This window comes from Lygodium microphyllum, chromosome 3 (genome assembly GCF_053477565.2).
Source record: "Lygodium microphyllum isolate KBCC chromosome 3, Lygodium_microphyllum_v1.1.10, whole genome shotgun sequence".
NCBI lineage: Eukaryota > Viridiplantae > Streptophyta > Polypodiopsida > Schizaeales > Lygodiaceae > Lygodium > Lygodium microphyllum.
The window spans coordinates 112168403-112181085 of NC_141137.1; positions in this window are offsets into that span (position 1 = coordinate 112168403).

A 12683-nucleotide genomic window follows, 5' to 3' on the forward strand; every position below is an offset into this window, starting at 1 on the left:
CTTAAAGCTAGTGTATTAATTATTCTAAGATCTCAATTTTAAATACACAAAAATAATCATAAATACATTAAAACTTATGATAAGAATTCACTATCAAAATTTATCTTAAAAACAAAAAATTATGTTAAAGCCTAAATGCACGTCTATATCCGCGTTTACGTACGCGTCTATATTAGCATCTATTCGCGCATCTATGTTCGCATCTATACTCGCGTCTACATGAACAATAGACATGCATATACACGCCAAAATAGACGTACACGTCAAAATTCAAACCATACCTAAATCATTTCTTTTCAAACTGCACCTTTCCTTTTCTACGTTTTTTGTGGTTCTGAAGCTTGAGTTTAGCCGACATGCAGTCTCTTCATGCCTCACCTCCTCATGACTCACCTCTTTTTTCATTTCAAACACACAATAAGGGAAAAATGAAAGCCAAGGAGAGGAAGAAAGAGAGAACAAGAGAGAGGAGAACAAGAAGAAGTAACAAGCAAGCAAGCAAGCATCAAGGGAGGGTAACTTACCAAGGAGAGGAAGAAGGAGAAGGAAGAAGCGCCATCACCCGCCACACCAAACACCCAAGGTGAGTCTCTCTCTCTCTCTCTCTCTCTCTCTCTCTCTTTCTCTCTCTGCTCTGTGTGTGTATTAGGATTTCTGATTCCATTATGTATTGCATTTTGTAAATCATCAATGGCGGTCGTGGGGCTAAAATCAGCCGACTGAGCGCGTCTGCTAGCGTGTCTACATTTCAGTGTAGACGTAGGTATAGACGCGAAAAAATATTTTCTCTCATTGCGTCTGAGGACGCGTCTTAGAGCGCGTATGCTGGCGCGTGTGCTCTGCAGTCTACACGCGATGATACATGCGCGCGCAGATTGACCTGGTATGTGCGTCTGACAGCGTGTCTATACTGCATCTCAGATGCAAATATAGACGCGCTGAACAGAGGGTTGACTTTAGGAGCGCGTCTAACCTGTTTAGACGTGGTTATACACGCGCCAGCTCTCCCAGCTCTGATAAAAAACAATATATTTTTGCAATGATGAATGTGACCAATCCCATGTTTGTGTTTATCAGTTTTCTTGTTTATGAGAAGCATTAGCACTTAAGTTTTATGCTCAATGTCTAAAGAAAGCTCTTTGAAAATGTAGGTAATATATGATTTTTTGTATGCAAACAAGTTTGTCTTTTTCCTGTGTTTTTTTTGCAGATGTCGTATCCTGGTTCATATAGCAATGACCTAGATTTGGATCGCATGAATGATACATTGGCCTCATTTGACAGGGGGGTCAATGCATTTTTTGGAGGTTTTCCTAGTAGGGAAGACTTCATGGAAGAGATGACCAGACACCTTGGCCGCTCTCCCACAGCGAACGAGGTGTTCAGTGTCATGTCTGGAACGCCTGTGACGTCTTTGCCTGGCACTACTTCCCAAACTCCAATTGCAGGTACTCCACATGCAGGTACTCCATATGCAGGTACTCCATGTGCAACACTTGTACGTGCATCGGCTGAAGCTCAAGAATCTGCAGAGCGAGGCAAAGGGTAGTCGATAGAGAGGGAGGAGGGAGAGTCGAGGGGGAGGACGAGGCTTGTGTGGGGGTTGCCTAGGAGGTGGCGAGCGATCACCCTCACCAGTAGATCACATAGAGAAGCTTGTACGCCAGTACTATAGAGTTACAGATACTGGTAGCATCTTCCATGATGATGAATGAAGAGATGTAATGGCGTACATGAGGAGCGTCGTACATGCGATGTATAAAGATTGTTTCATTGCCTTCAAAAATCAGAAAAGCGGCTTGTAGCAGGAGGTGTTGAGAGGGCAGTCCATAGGAGGTACCCAAATCCTGAGGGTCAGCGATTCTCGGATGATTGGGGACGCACAAAAGTGAGGGATTTGCTTCACAACAAAAGATCCCACCTCATGACATGCACCAGGGACTCACTGCGGAGGCAGGAGGAGGGGCGTGGAGCCTATAGCCAACCACCTATGTGCCACCGCATAGAGTGGAAGAAAGCCAAGAAGAAAGCAGCAGAGAAAGTGAAGAGTAGCACGCAGAGGCGCGACAGATCCAAATGGAAACCATGGGATCGTCGCATTACGGATCGGGCGATAGAGAGTCGTGGGACACAGAGTTTATAAGTATATTTTGATTTCTAGTTTTTTAAAGTTTATATTTCTTTCAATTCTTTATATAATTTGTTCTAATACATTGTGTCTCATAATTGTTTGTATATATCATAATTGTTTTGCAGACTACTATCGTTGGTAGGATACCTACTCCTAGAGAGGTAGGTTATCATCGAGGCCATAACCGCGCAGCCACATGGCTTCACTTCTATGAGGAGGGTCTCATCACTGAGGACCAATACAACTGGGCTATGAGAATTCGACAGCTAGAGGAGGTATGTTTTTATTACTTTCCTATTAAAAGTATAGCTAATTATAACTTTTTCTTTACCATGTCTACGTAAGCAACCTTGATCTTTTGTGTGTATAGGCGAATCCGGATGTGGAGCATAGCGAGGAGGGGGATATCGACGCTAGTAGCCATGGTGGTACTAGCGAAGATGTTTCTTCTTCAGATTCGTAGAGGAGCACCATACCTTCTCTATGGCCTTGTTTTCTTGTATATGTATGATCCATCTTTGAGCCTACTGCTTGCGGCCACGCTTTAGGTCGCAAGCACTTAAACTTCCCATGTAAATGCTTTTGATCTATAATGAATACATGGACTTTTGTTTTCAATTCTCGTGCTTTTAAACCCATTGTCTTTTTCCCAAATGCACAATCTGATGTATGGGAGGGTCCAATTCTGTTTTGCACGTCTATCCGCGCGTCTAAATTGCAGAAAATGCGCTTTTATAAGCGCGTCTACAATGCAGAGTACACGCGCTAGATAATTCAAATTAAAAAAAATTAAATATCTTTTAAAAAAAATGAGATTTTTTTGTTTTTCGTTCGCGTCTACGGGTGCTTGTAAAAGGCGCGTCTATAAGCGTGTCTATATGCCCGTCTAACTGTCAAATAGACGCGCTAATAGATGCACAAAATGAATTAAATAAATAGCAATTTTAGTTTATTATGCGCTTGTATTTGCGCGTCTATATGTGCATCTATCGCGCGTCTATTTTTGCGTGTAAATTCGTTCATACATGCGATTATAGACGCAACATGATAGACGCGCAAATAGACGAGCAGATAGACGCGCCCGTAAGATTTTCTCTATATTCAAAAATCGCGTCTAAAAGTGCGTCTATGAGGTCTTTTTGTTGTAGTGATGGTGTAGTTGATCATATTACACATAATTGGTTGTCCTAACTAAGAATGCACAATATCATTTACAAAATATCAAGCCAATCTAGAGTTTCGTAAGAGGTACTCAAGATGCTTTGATGGTTTTAGTGATATATTTTTCATTTTATGCGTCATAAATCACCAAACAAAGATACAAAGAGATCTTAGCTTTATTATTGCTTGTCAATATCTCTAATTCTATGAGATATTCCATGCCTTGAAAACAATTGAAAGTATGCATTTTGATTGGTCTAAATAGAATGACCATCTAAGTCCACATGGTTTTTTTATGATTGCCAATGCATTGTCATGATACATATGCATCTAAAATTACACATGCATAGTCTAATGCCTTATGCGTGATGAAATTGGTATGCATTCCATGCCTTGAAAACAATTGAAACTATCCATTTTGATTTGTCTAAATAGGATGACCATCTAAGTCCATATGGTTTTTTTATAATTGCCAATGCATTGCCATGATATATACGCATCTAAAATTACACATGTATAGTTTGATGCCTTATGCGTAATGAAATTGGTATTCATATACGAAGTTTAACATTCTTGCATATTATGTATTTGACTTTCATCATACGGATGCTCTTATGCATATTATGCCTTTCATCATACGGATACTCGTACCAATTACATATCAGGTAATTTTTACAATATATCGGATAATTACATATCAAATAATGTCTATAACATATGTTATCAATTACATATCGGATAATTTAACCCTAAACCAATTACATATTAGATAATTTCATCGTATGGATGCTCTTACCAATTACACATAAGATATTATGCATTTCGTCGTACCAATTACATATCAAATGGTTTATGTAACAATATTAGGGGAACCAACAAACTATAAACAACCACAATCATTGAGACATTGATGTGCCTCAACACTAACATTGACGGGTTGCGAATAAGCTGTGTCATTACATGCATGGGCCACAGAAAAAAATATGGGCTATATCATTACATCCATGGGCTTCTCTTAACAGTACTGTTTAATACATTCGAAGCAATAAAAACATGCATGGGTATCGATGCAATTGATACCTTCAAAGCGATCATCTATGCACAATTATCTCAGCAATTCATGTATGGTTCCGAGATACCTTCGATGCACTCAAGGATGGCCTTTGAGGGATTGCCTTTTGGATTGTACTTCTTCTCTCTCCACTGCTAAGGCTACGTTGTTGAGGCTGCGTGATCACCCGTCAAGGCTCGACGATCCCCTCTGTCTCCCCGTTCTCTCTCTCCTTCTTTGCTTTCTTCCTCCACGTTGGCCCCATCTTTTTACATGTGACAAGTCTGTAGCTCAAATACGCGAGCGAATAAGCCTCTTCTTCTTCTTCTCCTTCTTCTTTAGCTAGAAGGAAAGAGTTATTAGGCTAGAGGTCGTGGTGACAGGGCAAGCAAAACCCTATCTGGGCGATGGTTGCGCGACGATGTCGAGGTTGGATGATGACACAAACATTAAAAAATAGACGCAGCAAATGGCGAGGGGGCGATGCGTTTTGGCCTTTTCTTCCTCCACGCTGGCCTGCATAGTGCTAAGGCCCACCCAATGTAATGGCGATGATGACCAGCAAGGCCCCACATCAATGATGGCACGGCCAACGATACTTCGTACCGCCCACTAACACCCCTCTTCCAACCGGGTCGGCAGCCAATTTTGGTGAGGGTTCCAATTTTATGGACCGGTTTACTTTTGTGCTGAGGGCAGCGGCCTACGTCCTCCCCGCAGCCCACTGACACCCTCCACCGTCGATCCCGGCTCTCACCACCCGGTGGCACATAGTGCTGAGGCACGTGGATGGCAAGGGGACGCTGAGCTCTCCGATGATACCACGCGGCGATGGATCTAAGATCAGGACGAGCGCTCTCCATCATGGACTGGGATCGACACGTGCGAGAATTGTGGCGCTGCCCAGTCACACGCCATACGTGTTGCCACCAGCAAGGCGCTCCTCAGTCGCCTTGTGTCGCGCCCACTCGCCTCCCCCTAAGCCCAGTTATTTTAAAATGCACAAGCCCAGCGTAAACCTGCAGATTGTACAGTCAACCCGGCATTGTTGATACCATCTCTTCTTCTGTCATCTCCAATCCCTCTTCTGTACATTTTCTTACTGCATTTCCTGTTCCATATTCTTGTATATTTCCTGATTGTTCAGAAGCTCCGTATATCCTCCCTTCATTTCTTCGACCTTATTCACGTCCTTTCTCTTATCAGCCTCTCTGCATTTTGTTCCCTGATCACATTCGTCTCTGCATTGTACCTGTTCTCCCTTTCTCTCTACGGTCATGGCTCAGGTCTACGCACACAAGGCCCCCAGCAACACAACATTCCTCCCCCGTCTTCTCTCTCACATCAGGATAATGGCAAACTCCAGCCTCGCCAGCCTGCACCTGCACCGGCAGATAGAGATCAATCAGGATCAGACGCTGCCTCAAGAGAAGATCAGATGAAGTCCACCATTGAGCATCCACCTGTCATGGTAGGAAAGACCACTCTCCCTTCTGGCTCCCTTATGCTTGAAGATCGGGCCTCGGCCACAGCTGCTCCTGTTCTGCTGGATATGGAGTCCTCTAATTTCACTCCGCCATTGATGGATGCTCCAGTTCACGCAAGCATTGATCCTGCTAACGACGACAGCTTCGCCTATGGTGGCGACGAGGTTGTTGTGCCCGTTGAGTACGACCGTGTTGTAGCCGGAAGTACGGAGTCGCCATTGATTGAGGAAGGCAGAAATGTGCGGCCTGTAACGGAAGAGAAGGCCACTGGCACAGCTCCAGCTGCCGATTTCAGACCGTTCATGGAGGTCAGGAGCGTAACACCAGCATCAGATGGAGTGATCCAAGGTGAGAGACATTACACGAAGCTTTTGACCTTTTCTCCCTGGGAAAAAGGTGCTATTTTCCTTTGTTTTTCCTAATACTGTTCATTATCACGATCTTCTGCGAGGGATATACTGCATCCTGGGCCTGTCTCAGCCGCATCTAGCTAGGTGTGTGGTATCTCTGCAGCAGAAGCTCGTGATGTTGTCGTAATTCACAATGTGAGAATTATGGTGGAAATTTGTCTAAAACTCCAGCTTGTGCATGGTGAAGCTGATCAAACAAGAAAACAACCCCTAGCAGAAAAGGACGTCTCGTCCATGACGGAGCAGAAGATTCCGACCAACTATGATGATCAATCACCATCCACAAACCAAGGGGATACTGATGGTCCTGTAACTGGGAAAATGTCTGGCATGACAACTCCAATGGAGAACAAAGATACTAGTATCTCCACATGCATGCCTCTAGCAATGAGATATAAGAACCTGGCTGAATCACAGGAAACCATCGAAGAAGCGTTAAGGGAAGCAAGCAACGATGCGATGCCAATGGAAGGTAAAGACATCAGCGCTGATATTTCTCCAAGTATGAAAGAAAGAAGCATGACTGCTTCTCAGGAAACTATGGATGCGTCGTTGCGGGACAGAGGAAGTGAAGCTCCACCAATGAAGAATAAAGATATGGGTAGTGATATTTCTCCAAAAGTGGACGAAGAAAGCATGGATGCAAATATAAGGCAGGAAGGCAAGACCGCTACAACGAGTGAGAGAAGCAATGATGTACCTTCGGAGGTGGAGGTAACGCCGGTGCCTCCGACTCCTCAGCGAAGTGACAGCTTAACGAAATTTCCAGATGAAGACGGAGTTCACAGCTTGGCTCAGAGTAGCATGCTTAGCAATGGCATACTAGGCAAAGCCCTGAGAGAAGAGGGTACCATCAATGTGCAGGAAGAAGGGTATGGCGATATTGACAATGCCGCCTTGGTTAAGGACAACATAGCGGTGAATCCTCCAACTAAGCAGGATAACAAAGATTGCTCTGAAGGTGCAAGCCCAGTTGTGCTCCCGGAAGAAAGGAATCACATGTCAGGGGATCTGAAAGAAAGATTAACATCAAATGCTGGGAGAAGGCTATGGTGTTCTTGGAAATGCAGCCGTGGACAAGGAGGACATAGGGATGGAGCCTCCAATGGAAAAACGCAAGGACTGGTCTGACAGTGACGTTGTTGATAGGGGATACACCGAGGGCAAAGACTCTATGCTTGGCTTGCCGAAGGATGATACATCCGAGGCTAACATTGTGTCCAGGGATATCTCTGAAGTAGGATCAGACATTGGGAAAACTAAAGACTCCAACCTTGGATTGAAGCAAAACAATGAGTCGATGGTTGAGACAGTGGGATACAACGTTTACGGTGGAAAGCCTGCAAATGTGCAAACTGAAGTCTCTACTGGGAAGCCTGCGACTATTGAAGTAGACAGCTACAACATTTACAGTGGGGAGCCTGAGACTGTTACATACGGTGCTGAAGGGATACTTCTAGAGGTAAAGCAATCTGATTCTACTGTAAATGAAGCCTACATTGAAAATGCAACAGGGAAAGGTGATGATGCCATGCTCAAGGAACTCCCTGAGAAGTTGGGCCGCCAACATGACGCCGGAAACAGGAGCAGGAGGGCAGACGGTAGTGGAATTGGCGAAGGACAGAAGAATATGCCAGAGCAACCTCGAGAGCAAGACACTCGAGGTGAAGGATATAAGGGTGAAGGACAGGAGCATCTGCCAGAACAACCAAGAGAGCAAGACACTCAAGGTGAACGACACAAAGGTGATTTTGAGCCAGAAAAAAAACATCCTACTCTTGATCCGGTGGAGAAGGGGAATCATCCTAACATTACTGGCATGCAGGGAGGCAGAGTGGAACTAGTAGAGGACGTGAATGACATGAAGAATAAAGAGGTGCCTTTCAGGAGTGAAGCAGGCAAGGGCAGTGATGAAGACCAGAAGGACATGCTTGGACAGGCAAACAGTCAAGCGGAAGAAAATGGCTTTAAGGGTGCTGACAACGTCACCAACACAGAGTACAAGGGCGATGGTGTAGCTCGCAGGGATATTATTGGTTCAGAGGGGTTACAGGCAGGCGGTAAAGAGCAAGAATCTGAAACTGTTAATTTAGGAAAACCAGAAGGTGGGGCAAATCGTGAAGGATATGGTGGCATTGAGAGAGATGCTCTGCCTCAGGGATCACAGCCTGTTAGCATTGAGAAAGGGGAGGATGTTTCAGTTGTAAAAACTGCAGACGTCGATGAGGTACACAAGGGTGGCTTTGAAGGGCGTGAAGGGCCCAGTGATCTTGAAGGATACTCTTCCAATGTTAGGGAGGGAAGTGCTCCAATGTTAGGAGGAGACAGTGATCCCCAGGTTACCATTGAAGGACCGGAAGCTCCTAAAATAAATGAAGGATACGTAGGCCTTGAAAAGGAGGACGGGGCTTTGCCTTTGGGTTCTCAAAGGTACATTGGGGTGGAGGAAAATGGAGGGGCATTGCCTTTGGCAGGTAATGCTGGTCAGTGGTAGTCGAGGATATATTGGCTTGGAGAATGATGGTGATCCATTGCCTCTAGCAGCAGATAATGCTGATCAGTTGAAGGTTGAAAAAGGGAAAAGTGAAGTTGAAGAGTATCTGGGCAATGAGAGAAAGATGAGACCCAAGTCCACTTATCTGACAAAGATTTGAATGCTAGGGAAGAATCCCCGGATCAAGGAGTGGAACTGTTAAATGAGCCAAGGATGTCAGGGGTGCCATCGTCACAGGTGTATAGCTCAGGTGAGCCTTTGGCCCAAAAACTCGGTGTCCCCAGTCAGGGTGTTGGCATAGATAGCTTCAGCATAGATCAAGGAACTCCTCATGAGGTATCAGCCAAGCCAACTCCACAGGATTTTACTGCAGTGGACCAATTTGCAGAAGACATTAACATTCCCAAACAAGATGTAGGCATTCATGCTCCCCCTGATTCTGCACAGGAAAGTGATGATGCGTCAAGAAAGCAACCTATAGAGGGCGATGCCTTAGGGGATGAGCTTCCAGTAGCCGAGTCTCAAAAGTCCCTCTATACGCAGCATGCTTCAACGGAAGATTATCTCAAGAAAGGCTATGGTGCAGAAAAATATGAGCCTACAAGTCCTAGGGGTGTACCTCTGAAAGAGTGTAAGGTACTCATTTCAGATCAGGGGCTTGACAGCCAAGTGGAGAACAAAGCACTATCAGTGGCAGAGAGATCAGTTGATGCAGCACCTTTAGATGAAAAAACAGCTGAGAGCCGACGTTTTGAAGATGACAACAATGACAAGCCAAACACCTTAGAGAAACGGGTGCCTTCCATTAACAATCAAGCCAATGATCTGCCTCCTGGCTATGTGGCGCAGCAGAGGAGCCAGGATAAAGAGAGAGCGCTTGCTGACGATGGTCCGGAGCATCCAGTAGGGCAGCAGATGGGTGAATATAGAGTTGGCAATGAACTTAGGAGTGGCGATGAGGATAATGGTCCAATTAGGAATGACACTGACAATGGGCAGTACTATGAACCTGATGGGCCTTATGATACACAGGCTGACTACGATATGGACCCACATAGGAGGCCTCGTGCATTGCCCCATCCTCAAGCTCAAGACCTTGCACCGGCCATGGATTCCCACCATACTGACAAGAATGAGCAACAGCAGCAGCAGCAACAACAACAACAACAACAAGATGGAGCAGGCGAGCCTCACAAAAAGAGCATGCTTGAGAAGATCAAGGAGAAGCTCAATCCGTATAATAACTAAAAGAAGTTGGAGATCCAAGTCCTCTCTGAATTTAGAGTGGCAGCTTTGTCTGTGCGCCGTTTGTTGTATGATCAGTGTTGTGCAATAACGGCTCCTACTTGATGCCAATTTTATGGAATAATTGCTCCGAATTGATGCCAAGCCCCTTAAACAATGTTGGGTTTTGTTCGATTGGAAATCATGTGTGATCTGGATCTCTGTGTGTGTGTGTGTGTGTGTGTGTGTGTCCGTGCTTTTGCACTCCATAGCAAGTCCCTAGTACACGTGCAATGACTTATTTCCATGGTATACGGAGACTGCAAAATGCAAGCGTTTTGGTTTTAAAGCAAGTTGGCCGAACACAATGTTAACTCCAGCATCCAACTTCTCAATTGATAAGTGCTGTGTCTGATAATATTTATGGCAATATTGTTACGAGTCTCGGCGTCGTCTATTAAGAGCCATCTCGGCCCGGTGCAAGGATTGAAAGTATTGTATGGTGAGGAAGTCTGTATTTATGCGCACATAAAATCATATCTGCATTATTGTCAAGGTCCAAGCAAATTGTTTCTCACTTATATGTAGTCATTACTTCTCTAAGATGTGTGATTATGCGTGAGAAACCTTATTTGTAACTCATTCCATGACTAATAAAACAAAAACTTATCTGCTTCTCTACCACTACTCTATTTCTTCACCTCTGAGTACTTTGTGTATGTTCTAAGGTAGGGGGAGAGAAGTCTTGTGATTACTTGTGTGTTGGTTATTGATCGGCGTTTGCTCCTCCACCCCTCCTCATATTCTTGGGATTCCTTCCCAAATTGAGAGGTAGTCAAATTGAGTTGCTCCATCAGGTGCAAAGAGCTTGAATAACCTTGAGAGAGAGAAGGGGAGAGAGAGAGAGAGAGAGAGATCAAAGGTAGAACCATCTCATCTTGGAAAAACAAGCAAGAGGATCTACTTCATGCACATGAGGGACAATGAAGCAAGAAGTGCGGAGCTCAAGTTCAGACATTGGTGGAGTCGTCTGTGAGCTTTGGAGCTCACAACACTCATCTAGACTGCAACGTGGTGAGCCTCCTATTTTGACTATTCTCTTTTAGTATTCTTCTTACTTGTTAGGACATGGGTAGCTATCTATTGGAAGGAGAGCTTGTGGGGTGAGAGATTGTGAGCAATATTAGTTAGATGGGGTACATGAGTGATATGCATTTCCCATCTAGATCTTGCAAGTAGAGACTCAAACCTATAGCTTCAGTAGATTTTCAATGTCTACACTGTGAATGTCCCATCTGGGTGGAAGTTAAAGGCTATATGCAATTGTATATTGGCCTTTGTTGAAGGATTTCATGGTTCCCATTAGCATTATTTTGGTGCCACCTACCTTGTGTGTTGCCAATCAGAACAAATTATGTACACTATGGGACATGACTCACACTAAAGGCCGAATTGGCTATGTATAAATTGCTTTGCCATGCACTATTACTTTTTTTAAGCTCAAATTGTGCATCTTTGCAAGCCATTACTTTTCTTGTGGTGAGTAGTTGGGTCACTTTATGTTTGAGTGTCCTAATAAAGTTGATAGAAATGTTGCCCCTATGGTGGATGCATGCATGTTAGGTGAGGAGTGAAAGGAAAGTGAGAACCCTCCACAGAAGCCATGGATAAGGGTAAACAACTCATGCACTTAGGTGATTGGTCAACACTTGCTTGGATAGAGATTCATTTGAAAAAGAGCAAATTGGTTGAGACTTGGCCGGCTGATGTCCCTATCAGCACTCCAATCCCTAGGATTGCTTACACACATATGTGCAAAGGGAGGGTGTATCTCCTTCTAATATCACTGCTTGAAATGTTCCTCCCCCTACTCCAAGTAGAGTGGGAGCTACTATTGTATCTATTGATAACCCCATGGACCCACTAGTATGCCTTGATTTTGATCATAAAGGCAAGATGGTCACCCTATAGGATCATAGATATGCTTGTTCAACCTTGGAAAATGGAATTAGCCCTTCCTCTTTGAAGTCTACTTGTCAAGGGTAGAACATTTTTGTAATTATGGTATATTTCCAAGAGCGGATTCTTGAGGCATTGGCATAGCAAGTTCAAACGAGGCATGAATTGCCTTTTGATTTCAAATATGTGGATTGCCACTTGGAATATTCACAGCATCTATATCAATTGTGTGATGTTGATCACAAAATTCATGATGATGCTTGTCACATTTTTGATTGTCATGGTTTCCATCTATTTTATGTTGGTAGCAAGGAAATGCACTAGTTGGGTTTCCTTATGGTGGTGCATGAGAAATTTCAACATGTACTTATTAAGAATGATGTCCATGAACACTTTCTAATGGTGGAATGTTTATGAAGGTGAGGTTTTATGGCTAGTTGGCCTTTATGCATATAATGCCTCATTGCATAATCATATTGTTTGGAACCACCTTCATGATTCCTTGTCTTTGGCTAGGCCGGGCTTGCTTATGGGTAATTTTAATATGTGTGTTGACCCTTTACATTCTACTTTGGAGCACTCTCTAATGGATATCCCAAAAACCGACACTTGGAATGTTTTTGTGATGGATCTTCCTAAACATGATTTTTCATCATGGCTTTCTCCATTAACTTCAAGGTTGACATTTCACTCGGTCCGATATTTGGCCGCATTGTCTAGATTGATTGCATCTATGCTATGCATTTACTAGAATTTTTGGAAATGC